Source organism: Dama dama, chromosome 26, assembly GCF_033118175.1.
Source record: "Dama dama isolate Ldn47 chromosome 26, ASM3311817v1, whole genome shotgun sequence".
NCBI classification, from domain to species: domain Eukaryota; kingdom Metazoa; phylum Chordata; class Mammalia; order Artiodactyla; family Cervidae; genus Dama; species Dama dama.
In genome coordinates, this window is record NC_083706.1 from 12,665,647 (window position 1) to 12,687,694 (window position 22,048).

Genomic DNA, 22,048 nt, shown 5'->3' on the forward strand with positions numbered 1-22,048 from the left:
CATGTTTTTGAACATCTCTCCATGCTCCTCATATTTTTGACAATTTTATAAGCTCTTCATATTTATCACACTTTTTCAGGCTCTTCATGTTTTTGAACACCGCTTCATCCTCCTCCTATTTTTCAAACCTTTTGAAGCTCTTCATATTTTTCACATTTTTTCAGGCTCTTCATGTTTTGAACACCACTTCATGCTCCTCCTATTTTTCAGACCGTTTCATGCTCCTCAGGTATTTCATACCTTTTGAAGCTCTTCATAATTTTCACACCTTTTCATGCTCTTCATGTTTTTGAACACCATTTCATGCTCCTCCTATTTTTCAGACCTTTTCATGCTCCTCATGTATTTCACACGTTTTGAAGCTCTTCATATTTTTCACACCTTTTCAGGCTCTTCATGTTTTTGAACACTGCTTCATGCTCCTCCTATTTTTCAGACAGTTTCAAGCTCCTCATATTTTTGACACCTTTTGAAGCTCTTCATATTTTTCACACCTTTTTAGGCTCTCCATGTTTCTGAACACCACTTCATGCTCCTCCTATTTTTCAGATCGTATCATGCTTCTCATATTTTTCACACCTTTTGGAGCTCTTCATATTTTTCACATCTTTTCAGGCTCTTCATGTTTTTCAACACCACTTCATGCTCCTCCTATTTTTCAGAGAGATTCATGCTCCACATATATTTCACACCTTTTGAAGCTCTTCATATTTTTCACACCTTTTCAGGCTCTTCATTTTTTTCCACACCACTTCATGCTTCTCCTATTTTTCAGACTGTTTCATGCTCCTCATGTATTTCAAACCTTTGAAGCTTTTCAAATTTTTCACACATTTTCAGGCTCTTCATGTTTTTGAACACCATTTCATGCTCCTCCTATTATTCAGACCGTTTCATGCTTTTCATATTTTTGACATCTTTTGAAGCTCTTCATATTTTTCACACCTTTTGAAGCTCCTCATATATTTCACACCTTTTGAAGCTCTTCATATTTTTCACACATTTTCAGGCTCTTCATGTTTTTGAACACCACTTCATGCTCCTCCTATTTTTCAGAGAGTTTCATGCTCCTCATGTATTTCACACCTTTTCAAGCTCTTCATATTTTTCACACATTTTCAGGCTCTTCATGTTTTTCAACACCGCTTCATGCTCCTCCTATTTTTCAGATCGTTTCAGGCTTCGCATATTTTTGACTCCTTTTGAAGCTCTTCATAGTTTTCACACGTTTTCAGGCCCTTCATGTTTTTGAACACCGCTTCATGCTCCTCCTATTTTTCAGACGTTTTCAGGCTGCTCTTATTTTACAGACCGTTTCATGCTCCTCATATTTTTGACAATTTTATAAGCTATTCATATTTTTCACACAATTTCAGGCTCTTCATGTTTTTGAACACCGCTTCATGCTCCTCCTATTTTTCAAACCTTTTGAAGCTCTTAATGTTTTTCACGCCTTATCATCCTCTTCATGTTTTTGAACATCTCTCCATGCTCCTCATATTTTTGACAATTTTATAAGCTCTTCATATTTATCACACTTTTTCAGGCTCTTCATGTTTTTGAACACCGCTTCATCCTCCTCCTATTTTTCAAACCTTTTGAAGCTCTTCATATTTTTCACACTTTTTCAGGCTCTTCATGTTTTGAACACCGCTTCATGCTCCTCCTATTTTTCAGACCTTTTCATGCTCCTCAGGTATTTCATACCTTTTGAAGCTCTTCATATTTTTCACACCTTTTCAGGTTCTTCACGTTTTTGAACAACACTTCATGCTCCTCCTACTTTTCAGACTGTTTCATGCTCATCTCATTTTTGACACCTTTTCAGGGTCTTCATATTTTTCAAAGTTTTGAAGATCTTCATATTTTTCACACTTTTTCAGGCTCTTCATGTTTTGAACACTGCTTCATGCTCCTCCTATTTTTCAGACCGTTTCATTCTCCTCATGTTTTTCACACCTTTTGAAGCTCTTCATAATTTTCACACCTTTTCATGCTCTTCATGTTTTTGAACACCATTTCATGCTCCTCCTATTTTTCAGACCTTTTCATGCTCCTCATGTATTTCACACGTTTTGAAGCTCTTCATATTTTTCACACCTTTTCAGGCTCTTCATGTTTTTGAACACTGCTTCATGCTCCTCCTATTTTTCAGACAGTTTCAAGCTCCTCATATTTTTGACACCTTTTGAAGCTCTTCATATTTTTCACACCTTTTTAGGCTCTCCATGTTTCTGAACACCACTTCATGCTCCTCCTATTTTTCAGATCGTATCATGCTTCTCATATTTTTCACACCTTTTGGAGCTCTTCATATTTTTCACATCTTTTCAGGCTCTTCATGTTTTTCAACACCACTTCATGCTCCTCCTATTTTTCAGAGAGATTCATGCTCCACATATATTTCACACCTTTTGAAGCTCTTCATATTTTTCACACCTTTTCATGCTCTTCATGTTTTTGAACACCGTTTCATGCTCGTCCTATTTTTCAGACCATTTCAAGCTCCTCATATTTTTGAAACCTTTTGAAGCTCTTCATATTTTTCACCTTTTCCGTCTCTTCTTGTTTTTCAACACCGCTTCTTGCTCCTCCTATTTTTCAGACCGTTTCATGCTCCTCATATTGTTGACACCTTTTGAAGCACTTCATATTTTTCACACCTTTTCAGGCTCTTCATAATTTTGAACGCCGCTTCATGTTCCTCCTGTTTTTCACACCTTTTGAAGCTCTTCATATTTTTCACACCTTTTCAGGCTGTACATGTATCTGAAGACCACTTCATGCTCCTCATCTTTTTCAGACCGTTTCATGCTCCTGATATTTTTCACACCGTTTGAAGCTCTTCATATTTTTCACACGTTTTCAGACTCTTCATGTTTTTCAACACCGCTTCATGATCCTCTTATATTTCAGACCGTTTCATGCTCCTCATATTTTTGACACCTTTTGAAGCTCTTCACATTTTTCACACCTTTTCCGGCTCTTCATGTTTTTCAACTCCGCTTCATGCTCCTCCTATTTTTCAGATCGTTTCAGGCTCCGCATATTTTTGACTCCTTTTGAAGCTCTTCATATTTTTCACCCGTTTTCAGGCCCTTCATGTTTTTGAACACCGCTTCATGCTCCTCCTATTTTTCAGACCGTTTCAGGCTGCTGTATTTTTCAGACCGTTTCATGCTCCTCATATTTTTGACAATTTTATAAGCTCTTCATATTTTTCACACTTTTTCAGGCTCTTCATGTTTTGAACACCGCTTCATGCTCCTCCTATTTTTCAGACCGTTTCATGCTCCTCAGGTATTTCACAACTTTTCAAGCTCTTCATATTTTTCACACCTTTTCAGGCTCTTCACGTTTTTGAACAACACTTCATGCTCCTCCTACTTTTCAGACTGTTTCATGCTCATCTCATTTTTGACACCTTTTCAGGGTCTTCATATTTTTCAAACTTTTGAAGATCTTCATATTTTTCACACTTTTTCAGGCTCTTCATGTTTTGAACACTGCTTCATGCTCCTCCTATTTTTCAGACCGTTTCATTCTCCTCCTGTTTTTCACACCTTTTGAAGCTCTTCATAATTTTCACACCTTTTCATGCTCTTCATGTTTTTGAACACCGTTTCATGCTCGTCCTATTTTTCAGACCATTTCAAGCTCCTCATATTTTTGAAACCTTTTGAAGCTCTTCATATTTTTCACACCTTTTCCGTCTCTTCTTGTTTTTCAACACCGCTTCTTGCTCCTCCTATTTTTCAGACCGTTTCATGCTCCTCATATTGTTGACACCTTTTGAAGCACTACATATTTTTCACACCTTTTCAGGCTCTTCATATTTTTGAACACCGCTGCATGTTCCTCCTGTTTTTCACACCTTTTGAAGCTCTTCATATTTTTCACACCTTTTCAGGCTGTACATGTTTTTGAAGACCACTTCATGCTCGTCATCTTTTTCAGACCGTTTCATGCTCCTGATATTTTTCACACCGTTTGAAGCTCTTCATATTTTTCACACGTTTTCAAATTCTTCATGTTTTTGATCACCGTTTCATGCTCCTACTATTTTTCAGACCGTTTCATGCTCCTCATATTTTTGACACCTTTTGAAGCTGTTCACATTTATCACACCTTTTCAGGCTCTTCATGTTTTTCAACACCGCTTCATGATCCTCCTATATTTCAGAGCGTTTCATGCTCCTCATATTTTTGACACCTTTTGAAGCTCTTCACATTTTTCACACCTTTTCCGGCTCTTCATGTTTTTCAACTCCGCTTCATGCTCCTCCTATTTTTCAGATCGTTTCAGGCTCCGCATATTTTTGACTCCTTTTGAAGCTCTTCATATTTTTCACCCGTTTTCAGGCCCTTCATGTTTTTGAACACCGCTTCATGCTCCTCCTATTTTTCAGATGGTTTCAGGCTGCTCGTATTTTTCAGACCGTTTCATGCTCCTCATATTTTTGACAATTTTATAAGCTCTTCATATTTTTCACACTTTTTCAGGCTCTTCATGTTTTTGAACACCGCTTCATGCTCCTCTTATTTTTCAAACCTCTTGAAGCTGTTCATATTTTTCACACTTTTTCAGGCTCTTCATGTTTGAACACCGCTTCATGCTCCTCCTATTTTTCAGATCGTTTCATGCTCCTCAGGTATTTCACACCTTTTGAAACTCTTCATATTTTTCACACCTTTTCAGGCTCTTCACGTTTTTGAACACCGCTTCATGCTCCTCCTATTTTTCAGACGGTTTCAGGCTGCTCGTATTTTTCAGACCGTTTCATGCTCCTCATATTTTTGACAATTTTATAAGCTCTTCATATTTTTCACACTTTTTCAGGCTCTTCATGTTTTGAACACTGCTTCATGCTCCTGCTATTTTTCAGACCGTTTCATTCTCCTCATGTTTTTCACACCGTTTGAAGCTCTTCATATTTTTCACACGTTTTCAGATTCTTCATGTTTTTGATCACCGTTTCATACTCCTCCTATTTTTCAGACCTTTTCATACTCCTCATATTTTTGACACCTTTTGAAGCTCTTCACATTTATCACACCTTTTCAGGCTCTTCATGTTTTTCAACACCGCTTCATGATCCTCCTATATTTCAGAGCGTTTTATGCTCCTCATATTTTTGACACCTTTTGAAGCTCTTCACATTTTTCACACCTTTTCCGGCTCTTCATGTTTTTCAACTCCGCTTCATGCTCCTCCTATTTTTCAGATCGTTTCAGGCTCCGCATATTTTTGACTCCTTTTGAAGCTCTTCATATTTTTCACCCGTTTTTAGGCCCTTCATGTTTTTGAACACCGCTTCATGCTCCTCCTATTTTTCAGACCGTTTCAGGCTGCTGTATTTTTCAGACCGTTTCATGCTCCTCATATTTTTGACAATTTTATAAGCTCTTCATATTTTTCACACTTTTTCAGGCTCTTCATGTTTTGAACAACGCTTCATGCTCCTCCTATTTTTCAGACGGTTTCAGGCTGCTTGTATTTTTCAGACCGTTTCATGCTCCTCATATTTTTGACAATTTTATAAGCTCTTCATATTTTTCACACTTTTTCAGGCTCTTCATGTTTTGAACACCGCTTCATGCTCCTCCTATTTTTCAGACGGTTTCAGGCTGCTCGTATTTTTCAGACCGTTTCATGCTCCTCATATTTTTGACAATTTTATAAGCTCTTCATATTTTTCACACATTTTCAGGCCCTTCATGTTTTTGAACACCGCTTCATGCTCCTCCTATTTTTCAGACGGTTTCAGGCTGCTCGTATTTTTCAGACCGTTTCATGCTCCTCATATTTTTGAAAATTTTATAAGCTCTTCATATTTTTCACACTTTTTCAGGCTCTTCATGTTTTGAACACCGCTTCATGCTCCTCCTATTTTTCAGACCGTTTCATGCTCCTCAGGTATTTCACACCTTTTCAAGCTCTACATATTTTTCACACCATTTCAGGCTCTTCATGTTTTTAAACACCGCTTCATGCTCCTCCTACTTTTCAGACTGTTTCATGCTCATCTCATTTTTGACACCTTTTCAGGGTCTTCATATTTTTCAAACTTTTGAAGATCTTCATATTTTTCACACTTTTTCAGGCTCTTCATGTTTTGAACACTGCTTCATGCTCCTCCTATTTTTCAGACCGTTTCATTCTCCTCATGTTTTTCACACCTTTTGAAGCTCTTCATAATTTTCACACCTTTTCATGCTCTTCATGTTTTTGAACACCGTTTCATGCTCGTCCTATTTTTCAGACCATTTCAAGCTCCTCATATTTTTGAAACCTTTTGAAGCTCTTCATATTTTTCACACCTTTTCAGGCTTTTCATGTATTTGAACACCGCTTCATGCTCCTCACATTTCTCACACCTTTTGAAGCTCTTCATATTTTTCTCACCTTTTCAGGCTCCTCATGTTTTTGAACACCGCTTCATGCTCCTCATATTTTTCAGACCGTTTCATGATCCTCATGTATTTCACACCTTTTGAACCTCTTCATATTTTTCACACCTTTTCAATGTATTCATGTTTTTGAACACTGTTTCATGCTGCTCCTGTTTTTCAGACCATTTCATGATACTCATATTTTTGACACCTTTTGAAGCTCTTCATATTTTTCACACTTTTTCAGGCTGTTTATAGTTTTCAACACCGCTGCATGATTCTCCTATATTTGAGACCATTTCATGCTCCTAATATTTTTGACATTTTTTGAAGCTCTTCATATTTTTGACACCTTTTGAAGCTCTTCCTATTTTTCACAGGTTTTCAGGCTCTTCATGTTTTTCAACACCGCTTCATGCACGTCCTATTTTTCAGGCCGTTTCTTGCTCATCTCATTTTTGACACCTTTTGAAGGTCTTCATGTTTTTCACACCTTTTGAAGCTCTTCATATTTTTCACTTCTTTTCAGGCTCTTCATGTTTTTTAACACCGCTTCATGCTCCTCATTTTTTTCAGACCGTTTCATGCTCCTCATATTTTTGACATCTTTTGAAGCTCTTCACGTTTTTCACACATTTTCAGGCTCTTCCTGTTTTTCAACACCGCTTGATGATCCTCCTATATTTCCGACCGTTTCATGCTCCTCATATTTAGACACCTTTTGAAGCTCTTCATATTTTTCACACCTTTTCAGACTCTTCATGTTTTTCAACACCGCTTCATGCTGCTCCTATTTTTCAGACCGTTTCATGCTCATCTCTTTTTTGACAACTTTTGAAGCTCTTCATATTTTCATACCTTTTGAAGCTCTTCATATTTTTCACACGTTTTCAGGCTCTTCATGTTTTTCAACACCGCTTCATGCTCCTCCTATTTTTCAGACCGTTTCGTGCTCCTCATATTTTTGACACGTTTTGAAGCTCTTCATATTTTTCACACCTTTTCCGTCTCTTCTTGTTTTTCAACACCGCTTCTTGCTCCTCCTATTTTTCAGACCGTTTCATGCTCCACATATTGTTGACACCTTTTGAAGCACTTCATATTTTTCACACCTTTTCAGGCTCTTCATATTTTTGAACATAGCTTCATGTTCCTCCTGTTTTTCACACCTTTTGAAGCTCTTCATATTTTTCACACCTTTTCAGGCTCTTCAGGTTTTTGAACACCTCTTCATGCTCCTCCTATTTTTCAGACCGTTTCATGCTCCTCATGTATTTCACACCTTTTGAAGCTCTTCATATTTTTCACACCTTTTCAGGCTCTCCATGTTTCTGAACACCACTTCCTGCTCCTCCTATTTTTGAGGCCGTTTCATGCTCATCTCATTTTTGACACCTTCTGAAGCTCTTCATTTTTTTCACACCTTTTGAGCTCTTCATATTCTTCACACGTTTTCAGGCTGTTCATGTATTTCAATAACGCTTCTTACTCCTACTATTTTTCAGACCGTATCATGCTCCTCATATTTTTGACACCTTTTGAAGCTCTTCCCATTTATCACACCTTTTCAGGCTCTTCATGTTTTTCAACACCGCTTCATGATCCTCTTATATTTCAGACCGTTTCATGCTCCTCATATTTTTGACACCTTTTGAAGCTCTTCACATTTTTCACACCTTTTCCGGCTCTTCATGTTTTTCAACACCGCTTCATGCTCCTCCTATTTTTCAGATCGTTTCAGGCTCCGCATATTTTTGACTCCTTTTGAAGCTCTTCATATTTTTCACACGTTTTCAGGCCGTTCATGTTTTTGAACACCGCTTCATGCTCCTCCTATTTTTCAGACGTTTTCAGGCTGCTCGTATTTTTCAGACCGTTTCATGCTCCTCATATTTTTGACAATTTTATAAGTTCTTCATATTTTTCACACATTTTCAGGCTCTTCATGTTTTTGAACACCGCTTCATGCTCCTCCTATTTTTCAAACCTTTTGAAGCTCTTAATGTTTTTCACACCTTATCAGCCTCTTCATGTTTTTGAACATCTCTCCATGCTCCTCATTTTTTTGACAATTTTATAAGCTCTTCATATTTATCACACTTTTTCAGGCTCTTCATGTTTTTGAACACCGCTTCATCCTCCTCCTATTTTTTAAACCTTTTGAAGCTCTTCATATTTTTCACACTTTTTCAGGCTCTTCATGTTTTGAACACCGCTTCATGCTCCTCCTATTTTTCAGACCGTTTCATGCTCCTCAGGTATTTCACACCTTTTCAAGCTCTTCATATTTTTCACAACTTTTCAGGCTCTTCACGTTTTTGAACAACACTTCATGCTCCTCCTACTTTTCAGACTGTTTCATGCTCATCTCATTTTTGACACCTTTTCAGGGTCTTCATATTTTTCAAACTTTTGAAGATCTTCATATTTTTCACACTTTTTCAGGCTCTTCATGTTTTGAACACTGCTTCATGCTCCTCCTATTTTTCAGACCGTTTCATTCTCCTCATGTTTTTGACAACTTTTGAAGCTCTTCATAAATTTCACACCTTTTCATTCTCTTCATGTTTTTGAACACCATTTCATGCTCCTCCTATTTTTCAGACCTTTTCATGCTCCTCATGTATTTCACACGTTTTGAAGCTCTTCATATTTTTCACACCTTTTCAGGCTCTTCATGTTTGTGAACACTGCTTCATGCTCCTCCTATTTTTCAGACCGTTTCAAGCTCCTCATATTTTTCACACTTTTTGAAGCTCTTCATATTTTTCACACCTTTTTAGGCTCTCCATGTTTCTGAACACCACTTCATTCTCCTCCTATTTTTCAGACCGTATCATGCTTCTCATATTTTTCACACCTTTTGAAGCTCTTCATATTTTTCACAGCTTTTCAGGCTGCACATGATTTTGAACACGACTTCATGCTCCTCATCTTTTTCAGTCTGTTTCATGCTCCTCATATTTTTCACACCGTTTGAAGCTCTTCATATTTTTCACACGTTTTCAGGCTCTTCATTTTTTTTGATCACCGTTTCAAGCTTCTCCTATTTTTCAGAACGTTTCATGCTCCTCATATTTTTGACCATTTTATAAGCTCTTCATAATTTTCACACTTTTTTAGGCTCTTCATGTTTTTTAACACCGCTTCATGCTCCTCCTATTTTTCAAACTTTTTGAAGCTCTTCATGTTTTTCACACCTTATCAGACTCTTCATGTTTTTGAACACCTCTTCATGCTACTCCTATTTTTCAGACCTTTTCATGCTCCTCATGTATTTCACACGTTTTGAAGCTCTTCATATTTTTCACACCTTTTCAGACTCTTCATGTTTTTGAACACTGCTTCATGCTCCTCCTATTCTTCAGACCGTTTCAAGCCCTCATATTTTTGACACCTTTTGAAGCTCTTCATATTTTTCACACCTTTTCAGTCTCTTCATGTTTTTCAACTCCACTCATGCTCCTCCTCTTATTGTGACCTTTTCATGCTCCTCATATTTTTGACACCTTTTGAAGCTCTTCATATTTTTCACACCTTTTGATGCTCTTCATATTTTTCACAGCTTTTCAGGGTCTTCAAGTTTTTCAACACCGTTTCATTCTCCTCCTATTTTTCAGACCGTTTCATGCTCATCTCATTTTTGACACCTTTTGAAGCTCTTCATATTTTTCACACCTTTTGAAGCTCTTCATATTTTACACGTTTTCAGGCTCTTCAACTTTTTCAACATCGCTTCATGCTCCTCCTATTTTTCAGACCGTTTCATGCTCCTCATATTTTTGACACGTTTTGAGGCTCTTCATAATTTTCACACCATTTTAGGCTCTTCATGTTTTTGAACACCGTTTCATGCTCCTCGTATTTTTCACACCTTTTAAAGCTCTTCATATTTTCACACCTTTTCAGGCTCTCATGTTTTTGAACACAGCTTCATGCTCCTCCTATTTTTTATACCGTTTCATGATACTCATGTATTTCACACCTTTTGAAGCTCTTCATATTTTTCACACCTTTTCAGGCTGTACATGTTTCTGAAGACCACTTCATGCTCCTCCTATTTTTCAGACCGTATCATGCTTCTCATATTTTTCAAACCTTTTGAAGCTCTTCATGTTTTTCACACCTTTTCAGGCTGTTTATAGTTTTCAACACCGCTGCATGATTCTCCTATATTTGAGACCATTTCATGCTCCTCATATTTTTGACATTTTTTGAAGCTCTTCATATTTTTCACACCTTTTGAAGCTCTTCCTGTTTTTCACAGGTTTTCAGGCTCTTCATGTTTTACAACACCGCTTCATGCTCCTCCTATTTTTCCGACCGTTTCATGCTCATCTCTTTTTTGACACCTTTTGAAGGTCTTCATATTTTTCACACCTTTTGAAGCTCTTCATATTTTGCACTTCTTTTCAGGCTCTTCATGTTTTTTAACACCGCTTCATTCTCCTCATATTTTTCAGACCGTTTCATGCTCCTCATATTTTTGACATCTTTTGAAGCTCTTCACGTTTTTCACACATTTTCAGGCTCTTCATGTTTTTCAACACCGCTTGATGATCTTCCTATATTTCAGACCGTTTCATGCTCCTCATATTTTTGACACCTTTTGAAGCTCTTCATATTTTTCACACCTTTTCAGACTCTTCATGTTTTTCAACACCGCTTCATGCTGCTCCTATTTTTCAGACCGTTTCATGCTCATCTCTTTTTTGACAACTTTTGAAGCTCTTCATATTTTCATACCTTTTGAAGCTCTTCATATTTTTCACACGTTTTCAGGCTCTTCATGTTTTTCAACACCGCTTCATGCTCCTCCTATTTTTCAGACCGTTTCACGCTCCTCATATTTTTGACACCTTTTGAAGCTCTTCACATTTATCACACCTTTTCAGGCTCTTCATGTTTTTCAACACCACTTCATGATTCACCTACATTTCAGAGCGTTTCATACTCCTCATATTTTTGACACCTTTTGAAGCTCTTCACATTTTTCACACCTTTTCCGGCTCTTCATGTTTTTCAACACCGCTTCATGCTCCTCTTATTTTTCAGATCGTTTCAGGTTCCGCATATATTTGACTCCTTTTTAAGCTCTTCATATTTTTCACACGTTTTCAGGCCCTTCATGTTTTGGAACACCGCTTCATGCTCCTCCTATTTTTCAGACGGTTTCAGGCTGCTCGTATTTTTCAGACCGTTTCATGCTCCTCATATTTTTTACAATTTTATAAGCTCTTCATATTTTTCACACTTTTTCAGGCTCTTCATGTTTTTGAGCACCGCTTCATGCTCCTCCTATTTTTCAAACCTTTTGAAGCTCTTCATGTTTTTCACACCTTATCAGCCTCTTCATGTTTTTGAACATCTCTTCATGCTCCTCTTATTTTTGACAATTTTATAAGCTCTTCATATTTTTCACACTTTTTCAGGCTCTTCATGTTTTTGAACACCGCTTCATGCTCCTCCTATTTTTCAAACCTTTTGAAGCTCTTCATATTTTTCACACTTTTTCAGGCTCTTCATGTTTTGAACACCGCTTCATGCTCCTCCTATTTTTCAGACCGTTTCATGCTCCTCAGGTATTTCACACCTTTTCAAGCTCTTCATATTTTTCACACCTTTTCAGGCTCTTCACGTTTTTGAACAACACTTCATGCTCCTCCTACTTTTCAGACTGTTTCATGCTCATCTCATTTTTGACACCTTTTCAGGGTCTTCATACTTTTCAAAGTTTTGAAGATCTTCATATTTTTCACACTTTTTCAGGCTCTTCATGTTTTCAACACTGCTTCATGCTCCTCCTATTTTTCAGACCGTTTCATTCTCCTCATGTTTTTCACACCTTTTGAAGCTCTTCATAATTTTCACACCTTTTCATGCTCTTCATGTTTTTGAACACCGTTTCATGCTCGTCCTATTTTTCAGATCATTTCAAGCTCCTCATATTTTTGAAACCTTTTGAAGCTCTTCATATTTTTCACACCTTTTCCGTCTCTTCTTGTTTTTCAACACCGCTTCTTGCTCCTCCTATTTTTCAGACTGTTTCATGCTCCTCATATTGTTGACACCTTTTGAAGCACTTCATATTTTTGACACCTTTTCAGGCTCTTCATATTTTTGAACGCTGCTTCATGTTCCTCCTGTTTTTCACACCCTTTGAAGCTCTTCATATTTTTCACACCTTTTCAGGCTGTACATGTTTCTGAAGACCACTTCATGCTCCTCATCTTTTTCAGACCGTTTCATGCTCCTGATATTTTTCACACCGTTTGAAGCTCTTCATATTTTTCACACGTTTTCAGATTCTTCATGTTTTTGATCACCGTTTCATGCTCCTCCTATTTTTCAGACCATTTCATACTCCTCATATTTTTGACACCTTTTGAAGGTCTTCACATTTATCACACCTTTTCAGGCTCTTCATGTTTTTCAACCCCGCTTCATGATCCTCCTATATTTCAGAGCGTTTCATGCTCCTCATATTTTTGACACCTTTTGAAGCTCTTCACATTTTTCACACCTTTTCCGGCTCTTCATGTTTTTCAACTCCGCTTCATGCTCCTCGTATTTTTCAGATCGTTTCAGGCTCCGCATATTTTTGACTCCTTTTGAAGCTCTTCATATTTTTCACACGTTTTCAGGCCCTTCATGTTTTTGAACACCGCTTCATGCTCCTCCTATTTTTCAGACGGTTTCAGGCTGCTCGTATTTTTCAGACCGTTTCATGCTCCTGATATTTTTGACAATTTTATAAGCTCTTCATATATTTCACACTTTTTCAGGCTCTTCATGTATTTGAACACCGCTTCATGCTCCTCACATTTCTCACACCTTTTGAAGCTCTTCATATTTTTCTCACCTTTCAGGCTCCTCATGTTTTTGAACACCGCTTCATGCTCCTCCTATTTTTCAAACTTTTTGAAGCTCTTCATGTTTTTCACACCTTATCAGCCTCTTCATGTTTTTGAACACCTCTTCATGCTACTCCTATTTGTCAGACCTTTTCATGCTCCTCATGTATTTCACACGTTTTGAAGCTCTTCATATTTTTCACACCTTTTGAAGCTCTTCATATTTTTCACAGCTTTTCAGGCTCTTCAATTTTTCAACACCGTTTCATTCTTCTCCTCTTTTTCAGACCGTTTCATGCTCATCTCATTTTTGACACCTTTTGAAGCTCTTCATATTTTTCACATCTTTTGAAGCTCTTCATATTTTTCACACCTTTTCAGGCTGTACATGTTTTTGAAGACCACTTCATGCTCCTCATCTTTTTCAGACCGTTTCATGCTCCTGATATTTTTCACACCGTTTGAAGCTCTTCATATTTTTCACACGTTTTCAGACTTTTCATGTTTTTCAACACCGCTTCATGATCCTCTTATATTTCAGACCGTTTCATGCTCCTCATATTTTTGACACCTTTTGAAGCTCTTCACATTTTTCACACCTTTTCCGGCTCTTCATGTTTTTCAACACCACTACATGATCCTCTTATATTTCAGACCGTTTCATGCTCCTCATATTTTTGACACCTTTTGAAGCTCTTCACATTTTTCACACCTTTTCCGGCTCTTCATGTTTTTCAACATCGCTTCATGCTCCTCCTATTTTTCAGATCGTTTCAGGCTTCGCATATTTTTGACTCCTTTTGAAGCTCTTCATATTTTTCACACGTTTTCAGGCCCTTCATGTTTTGGAACACCGCTTCATGCTCCTCCTATTTTTCAGACGTTTTCAGGCTGCTCGTATTTTTCAGACCGTTTCATGCTCCTCATATTTTTGACAATTTTATAAGCTATTCATATTTTTCACACATTTTCAGGCTCTTCATGTTTTTGAACACCGCTTCATGCTCCTCCTATTTTTCAAACCTTTTGAAGCTCTTAATGTTTTTCACGCCTTAACATCCTCTTCATGTTTTTGAACATCTCTCCATGCTCCTCATATTTTTGACAATTTTATAAGCTCTTCATATTTATCACACTTTTTCAGGCTCTTCATGTTTTTGAACACCGCTTCATCCTCCTCCTATTTTTCAAACCTTTTGAAGCTCTTCATATTTTTCACACTTTTTCAGGCTCTTCATGTTTTGAACACCGCTTCATGCTCCTCCTATTTTTCAGACCGTTTCATGCTCCTCAGGTATTTCATACCTTTTCAAGCTCTTCATATTTTTCACACCTTTTCAGGCTCTTCACGTTTCTGAACAACACTTCATGCTCCTCCTACTTTTCAGACTTTTTCATGCTCATCTCATTTTTGACACCTTTTCAGGGTCTTCATATTTTTCAAAGTTTTGAAGATCTTCATATTTTTCACACTTTTTCAGGCTCTTCATGTTTTGAACACTGCTTCATGCTCCTCCTATTTTTCAGACCGTTTCATTCTCCTCATGTTTTTCACACCTTTTGAAGCTCTTCATATTTTTCACACCTTTTCATGCTCTTCATGTTTTTGAACACCATTTCATGCTCCTCCTATTTTTCAGACCTTTTCATGCTCGTCATGTATTTCACACGTTCTGAAGCTCTTCATATTTTTCACACCTTTTCAGGCTCTTCATGTTTTTGAACACTGCTTCATGCTCCTCCTATTTTTCAGACAGTTTCAAGCTCCTCATATTTTTGACACCTTTTGAAGCTCTTCATATTTTTCACACCTTTTTAGGCTCTCCATGTTTCTGAACACCACTTCATGCTCCTCCTATTTTTCAGATCGTATCATGCTTCTCATATTTTTCACACCTTTTGGAGCTCTTCATATTTTTCACATCTTTTCAGGCTCTTCATGTTTTTCAACACCACTTCATGCTCCTCCTATTTTTCAGAGAGATTCATGCTCCACATATATTTCACACCTTTTGAAGCTCTTCATATTTTTCACACCTTTTCAGGCTCTTCATTTTTTTCCACACCACTTCATGCTTCTCCTATTTTTCAGACTGTTTCATGCTCCTCATGTATTTCAAACCTTTGAAGCTTTTCATATTTTTCACACATTTTCAGGCTCTTCATGTTTTTGAACACCATTTCATGCTCCTCCTATTTTTCAGACCGTTTCATGCTTTTCATATTTTTGACATCTTTTGAAGCTCCTCATATTTTTCACACCTTTTGAAGCTCCTCATATATTTCACACCTTTTCATCTCTTCATATTTTTCACACCTTTTCAGGCTCTTCACGTTTTTGAACAACACTTCATGCTCCTCCTAATTTTCAGACTGTTTCATGCTCATCTCATTTTTGACACCTTTTCAGGGTCTTCATATTTTTCAAAGTTTTGAAGATCTTCATATTTTTCACACTTTTTCAGGCTCTTCATGTTTTGAACACTGCTTCATGCTCCTCCTATTTTTCAGACCGTTTCATTCTCCTCATGTTTTTCACACCTTTTGAAGCTCTTCATAATTTTCACACCTTTTCATGCTCTTCATGTTTTTGAACACCGTTTCATGCTCGTCCTATTTTTCCGATCATTTCAAGCTCCTCATATTTTTGAAACCTTTTGAAGCTCTTCATATTTTTCACACCTTTTCCGTCTCTTCTTGTTTTTCAACACCGCTTCTTGCTCCTCCTATTTTTCAGACTGTTTCATGCTCCTCATATTGTTGACACCTTTTGAAGCACTTCATATTTTTGACACCTTTTCAGGCTCTTCATATTTTTGAACGCTGCTTCATGTTCCTCCTGTTTTTCACACCTTTTGAAGCTCTTCATATTTTTCACACCTTTTCAGGCTGTACATGTTTCTGAAGACCACTTCTTGCTCCTCATCTTTTTCAGACCGTTTCATGCTCCTGATATTTTTCACACCGTTTGAAGCTCTTCATATTTTTCACACGTTTTCAGATTCTTCATGTTTTTGATCACCGTTTCATGCTCCTCCTATTTTTCAGACCGTTTCATACTCCTCATATTTTTGACACCTTTTGAAGGTCTTCACATTTATCACACCTTTTCAGGCTCTTCATGTTTTTCAACCCCGCTTCATGATCCTCCTATATTTCAGAGCGTTTCATGCTCCTCATATTTTTGACACCTTTTGAAGCTCTTCACATTTTTCACACCTTTTCCGGCTCTTCATGTTTTTCAACTCCGCTTCATGCTCCTCGTATTTTTCAGATCGTTTCAGGCTCCGCATATTTTTGACTCCTTTTGAAGCTCTTCATATTTTTCACACGTTTTCAGGCCCTTTATGTTTTTGAACACCGCTTCATGCTCCTCCTATTTTTCAGACCGTTTCAGGCTGCTCATATTTTTCAGACCGTTTCATGCTCCTGATATTTTTGACAATTTTATAAGCTCTTCATATTTTTCACACTTTTTCAGGCTCTTCATGTATTTGAACACCGCTTCATGCTCCTCACATTTCTCACACCTTTTGAAGCTCTTCATATTTTTCTCACCTTTTCAGGCTCCTCATGTTTCTGAACACCGCTTCATGCTCCTCCTATTTTTCAAACTTTTTGAAGCTCTTCATGTTTTTCACACCTTATCAGCCTCTTCATGTTTTTGAACACCTCTTCATGCTACTCCTATTTTTCAGACCTTTTCATGCTCCTCATGTATTTCACACGTTTTGAAGCTCTTCATATTTTTCACACCTTTTGAAGCTCTTCATATTTTTCACAGCTTTTCAGGCTCTTCAATTTTTCAACACCGTTTCATTCTTCTCCTATTTTTCAGACCGTTTCATGCTCATCTCATTTTTGACACCTTTTGAAGCTCTTCATATTTTTCACATCTTTTGAAGCTCTTCATATTTTTCACACCTTTTCAGGCTGTACATGTTTTTGAAGACCACTTCATGCTCCTCATCTTTTTCAGACCGTTTCATGCTCCTGATATTTTTCACACCGTTTGAAGCTCTTCATATTTTTCACACGTTTTCAGACTCTTCATGTTTTTCAACACCGCTTCATGATCCTCTTATATTTCAGACCGTTTCATGCTCCTCATATTTTTGACACCTTTTGAAGCTCTTCACATTTTTCACACCTTTTCCGGCTCTTCATGTTTTTCAACACCGCTTCATGATCCTCTTATATTTCAGACCGTTTCATGCTCCTCATATTTTTGACACCTTTTGAAGCTCTTCACATTTTTCACACCTTTTCCGGCTCTTCATGTTTTTCAACACCGCTTCATGCTCCTCCTATTTTTCAGATCGTTTCAGGCTTCGCATATTTTTGACTCCTTTTGAAGCTCTTCATATTTTTCACACGTTTTCAGGCCCTTCATGTTTTTGAACACCGCTTCATGCTCCTCCTATTTTTCAGACGTTTTCAGGCTGCTCGTATTTTTCAGACCGTTTCATGCTCCTCATATTTTTGACAATTTTATAAGCTATTCATATTTTTCACACATTTTCAGGCTCTTCATGTTTTTGAACACCGCTTCATGCTCCTCCTATTTTTCAAACCTTTTGAAGCTCTTAATGTTTTTCACGCCTTAACATCCTCTTCATGTTTTTGAACATCTCTCCATGCTCCTCATATTTTTGACAATTTTATAAGCTCTTCATATTTATCACACTTTTTCAGGCTCTTCATGTTTTTGAACACCGCTTCATCCTCCTCCTATTTTTCAAACCTTTTGAAGCTCTTCATATTTTTCACACTTTTTCAGGCTCTTCATGTTTTGAACACCGCTTCATGCTCCTCCTATTTTTCAGACCGTTTCATGCTCCTCAGGTATTTCATACCTTTTCAAGCTCTTCATATTTTTCACACCTTTTCAGGCTCTTCACGTTTCTGAACAACACTTCATGCTCCTCCTACTTTTCAGACTGTTTCATGCTCATCTCATTTTTGACACCTTTTCAGGGTCTTCATATTTTTCAAACTTTTGAAGATCTTCATATTTTTCACACTTTTTCAGGCTCTTCATGTTTTGAACACTGCTTCATGCTCCTCCTATTTTTCAGACCGTTTCATTCTCCTCATGTTTTTCACACCTTTTGAAGCTCTTCATAATTTTCACACCTTTTCATGCTCTTCATGTTTTTGAACACCATTTCATACTCCTCCTATTTTTCAGACCTTTTCATGCTCCTCATGTATTTCACACGTTTTGAAGCTCTTCATATTTTTCACACCTTTTCAGGCTCTTCATGTTTTTGAACACTGCTTCATGCTCCTCCTATTTTTCAGACAGTTTCAAGCTCCTCATATTTTTGACACCTTTTGAAGCTCTTCATATTTTTCACACCTTTTTAGGCTCTCCATGTTTCTGAACACCACTTCATGCTCCTCCTATTTTTCAGATCGTATCATGCTTCTCATATTTTTCACACCTTTTGGAGCTCTTCATATTTTTCACATCTTTTCAGGCTCTTCATGTTTTTCAACACCACTTCATGCTCCTCCTATTTTTCAGAGAGATTCATGCTCCACATATATTTCACACCTTTTGAAGCTCTTCATATTTTTCACACCTTTTCAGGCTCTTCATTTTTTTCCACACCACTTCATGCTTCTCCTATTTTTCAGACTGTTTCATGCTCCTCATGTATTTCAAACCTTTGAAGCTTTTCATATTTTTCACACATTTTCAGGCTCTTCATGTTTTTGAACACCATTTCATGCTCCTCCTATTTTTCAGACCGTTTCATGCTTTTCATATTTTTGACATCTTTTGAAGCTCTTCATATTTTTCACACCTTTTGAAGCTCCTCATATATTTCACACCTTTTGAAGCTCTTCATATTTTTCACACATTTTCAGGCTCTTCATGTTTTTGAACACCACTTCATGCTCCTTTTATTTTTCAGAGAGTTTCATGCTCCTCATGTATTTCACACCTTTTGAAGCTCTTCATATTTTTCACACATTTTCAGGCTCTTCATGTTTTTCAACACCGCTTCATGCTCCTCCTATTTTTCAGATCGTTTCAGGCTTCGCATATTTTTGACTCCTTTTGAAGCTCTTCATATTTTTCACACGTTTTCAAGCCCTTCATGTTTTTGAACACCGCTTCATGCTCCTCCTATTTTTCAAACCTTTTGAAGCTCTTAATGTTTTTCACGTCTTATCATCCTCTTCATGTTTTTGAACATCTCTCCATGCTCCTCATATTTTTGACAATTTTATAAGCTCTTCATATTTATCACACTTTTTCAGGCTCTTCATGTTTTTGAACACCGCTTCATCCTCCTCCTATTTTTCAAACCTTTTGAAGCTCTTCATATTTTTCACACTTTTTCAGGCTCTTCATGTTTTGAACACCGCTTCATGCTCCTCCTATTTTTCAGACCGTTTCATGCTCCTCAGGTATTTCATACCTTTTCAAGCTCTTCATATTTTTCACACCTTTTCAGGCTCTTCACGTTTCTGAACAACACTTCATGCTCCTCCTACTTTTCAGACTGTTTCATGCTCATCTCATTTTTGACACCTTTTCAGGGTCTTCATATTTTTCAAACTTTTGAAGATCTTCATATTTTTCACACTTTTTCAGGCTCTTCATGTTTTGAACACTGCTTCATGCTCCTCCTATTTTTCAGACCGTTTCATTCTCCTCATGTTTTTCACAACTTTTGAAGCTCTTCATAATTTTCACACCTTTTCATGCTCTTCATGTTTTTGAACACCGTTTCATGCTCGTCCTATTTTTCAGATCATTTCAAGCTCCTCATATTTTTGAAACCTTTTGAAGCTCTTCATATTTTTCACACCTTTTCCGTCTCTTCTTGTTTTTCAACACCGCTTCTTGCTCCTCCTATTTTTCAGACTGTTTCATGCTCCTCATATTGTTGACACCTTTTGAAGCACTTCATATTTTTGACACCTTTTCAGGCTCTTCATATTTTTGAACGCTGCTTCATGTTCCTCCTGTTTTTCACACCTTTTGAAGCTCTTCATATTTTTCACACCTTTTCAGGCTGTACATGTTTCTGAAGACCACTTCTTGCTCCTCATCTTTTTCAGACCGTTTCATGCTCCTGATATTTTTCACACCGTTTGAAGCTCTTCATATTTTTCACACGTTTTCAGATTCTTCATGTTTTTGATCACCGTTTCATGCTCCTCCTATTTTTCAGACCGTTTCATACTCCTCATATTTTTGACACCTTTTGAAGGTCTTCACATTTATCACACCTTTTCAGGCTCTTCATGTTTTTCAACCCCGCTTCATGATCCTCCTATATTTCAGAGCGTTTCATGCTCCTCATATTTTTGACACCTTTTGAAGCTCTTCACATTTTTCACACCTTTTCCGGCTCTTCATGTTTTTCAACTCCGCTTCATGCTCCTCGTATTTTTCAGATCGTTTCAGGCTCCGCATATTTTTGACTCCTTTTGAAGCTCTTCATATTTTTCACACGTTTTCAGGCCCTTTATGTTTTTGAACACCGCTTCATGCTCCTCCTATTTTTCAGACCGTTTCAGGCTGCTCATATTTTTCAGACCGTTTCATGCTCCTGATATTTTTGACAATTTTATAAGCTCTTCATATTTTTCACACTTTTTCAGGCTCTTCATGTATTTGAACACCGCTTCATGCTCCTCACATTTCTCACACCTTTTGAAGCTCTTCATATTTTTCTCACCTTTTCAGGCTCCTCATGTTTCTGAACACCGCTTCATGCTCCTCCTATTTTTCAAACTTTTTGAAGCTCTTCATGTTTTTCACACCTTATCAGCCTCTTCATGTTTTTGAACACCTCTTCATGCTACTCCTATTTTTCAGACCTTTTCATGCTCCTCATGTATTTCACACGTTTTGAAGCTCTTCATATTTTTCACACCTTTTGAAGCTCTTCATATTTTTCACAGCTTTTCAGGCTCTTCAATTTTTCAACACCGTTTCATTCTTCTCCTATTTTTCAGACCGTTTCATGCTCATCTCATTTTTGACACCTTTTGAAGCTCTTCATATTTTTCACATCTTTTGAAGCTCTTCATATTTTTCACACCTTTTCAGGCTGTACATGTTTTTGAAGACCACTTCATGCTCCTCATCTTTTTCAGACCGTTTCATGCTCCTGATATTTTTCACACCGTTTGAAGCTCTTCATATTTTTCACACGTTTTCAGACTCTTCATGTTTTTCAACACCGATTCATGATCCTCTTATATTTCAGACCGTTTCATGCTCCTCATATTTTTGACACCTTTTGAAGCTCTTCACATTTTTCACACCTTTTCCGGCTCTTCATGTTTTTCAACACCGCTTCATGATCCTCTTATATTTCAGACCGTTTCATGCTCCTCATATTTTTGACACCTTTTGAAGCTCTTCACATTTTTCACACCTTTTCCGGCTCTTCATGTTTTTCAACACCGCTTCATGCTCCTCCTATTTTTCAGATCGTTTCAGGCTTCGCATATTTTTGACTCCTTTTGAAGCTCTTCATATTTTTCACACGTTTTCAGGCCCTTCATGTTTTTGAACACCGCTTCATGCTCCTCCTATTTTTCAGACGTTTTCAGGCTGCTCGTATTTTTCAGACCGTTTCATGCTCCTCATATTTTTGACAATTTTATAAGCTATTCATATTTTTCACACATTTTCAGGCTCTTCATGTTTTTGAACACCGCTTCATGCTCCTCCTATTTTTCAAACCTTTTGAAGCTCTTAATGTTTTTCACGCCTTAACATCCTCTTCATGTTTTTGAACATCTCTCCATGCTCCTCATATTTTTGA